The sequence below is a fragment of the Gossypium arboreum genome, chromosome 12 (genome assembly GCF_025698485.1).
Source record: "Gossypium arboreum isolate Shixiya-1 chromosome 12, ASM2569848v2, whole genome shotgun sequence".
In the NCBI taxonomy this organism is placed as follows: Eukaryota; Viridiplantae; Streptophyta; class Magnoliopsida; order Malvales; family Malvaceae; genus Gossypium; species Gossypium arboreum.
In genome coordinates this window covers 65,665,469-65,666,750 of record NC_069081.1, presented here as the reverse complement: position 1 = coordinate 65,666,750, position 1,282 = coordinate 65,665,469, and the positions used below count along the sequence as shown (strand labels likewise).

At 37.1% G+C, this 1,282-nt stretch overlaps 1 non-coding gene across 1 annotated transcript; it reads right to left on the bottom strand.

The window, feature by feature from the left end:
• Positions 1–915: 915 nt before the first annotated feature.
• LOC128285951 (small nucleolar RNA R71) lies at positions 916–1,022 on the bottom strand. Its single transcript, XR_008276498.1, has one exon. It is a non-coding gene; the product is annotated as a small nucleolar RNA R71 (small nucleolar RNA).
• Between the last annotated feature and the right edge of the window lie 260 nt (positions 1,023–1,282).

The window sequence follows — 1,282 nt, the reverse complement described above, 5'->3', positions numbered from 1 at the left end:
ATTTTTAGGCTATATAATAAAAAGAAAGTTAATACTAGTACTTTTAGTTCCTATGGGTTCGACATCCCGGTCTTGCCATAAGCTATACTACTGTTCGATAAGATGCGCTTGCCTTTGTCGTGATAATAGTTAGTTTTCAAGAACGGACATTCATAACTTATAAAACTTATCACGATTTACATAACATCAAGTTTTTGGCACCGTTGCTGGGGAACTAAGATATTAGGAACACTTGATTTTTATTACTTTAGCCATTTTATTTTTATTGCAATTTAAATTTTTATTTTCTATTCTAATTTTTCGTTTATTCGCTTCTGGCAGGTTTTTATAGTGTATGACTAGAAGAAACCCATCGGGACCATTACTTTTTGATAGTGAGATTGATCGTACAGCTCGCAGAAACCAAAGAGAAATAAGGCGAAGCCTAAGATACACAGAGGAAGAGCAAGAGGACGACATTCACACCACAACCGAGGAGATGGTTGAAAATCAAGAAAATCTGCTACCTCCTGCAATTGCTGCTGATCCAGTAAATCAAAATCTTACTCCACGCACTATGTATGATATGCTAAACCTAATTTAACAGGAACTGAGTCAAGTATAGTTAGACCGACTATTGCTGCAAATAATTTTGAACTGACACCTAACACAATTCAAATGATACAACAGTTTGTTCAGTTTGATGGTTTTCAGGATAAGGATCCAAACAATCACTTGGCGAATTTTTTGGAGTTTTACGACACTGTTAAAATCAATGGCATTTCTGATGATGCCATTCGCCTTCGGATGTTTCCCTTTTCATTGAGGAACAAAGCTAAACAGTGGTTGAACCCGTTACCACGAGGGTCAATTACTACATGGGAACAAATGACTGAAAATTTTTTACTTAAATATTTTTCACCGGTTAAAATGGCTAAGTTGAGGAATGATATCTCTTCTTTTGTGCAGATGGATCTAGAGACACTCTATGACGCATGGGAGAGATACAAGGACATATTGAGAAGGTGCCCTCACCATGTGTTACCTTTATGGTTGCAGGTGCAAACATTTTACAACGGCGTGAACCCTTCAACAAGGCAATTTATCAACGCAGCTATTTGTGGGACTATCAATAACAAAACATCTGAAGTGGCTTACAAATTTATTGAAGAGATGTCACTGAATAACTATCAGTGGTAAGTCATGAGAACAAAGCCGATGAAAGCAGCCGGTGTGTTCAACCTCGAGGCGGTTACTATGCTATCTAACCAGGTAGAACTCTTAAATAAAAAGATTGTTTGTT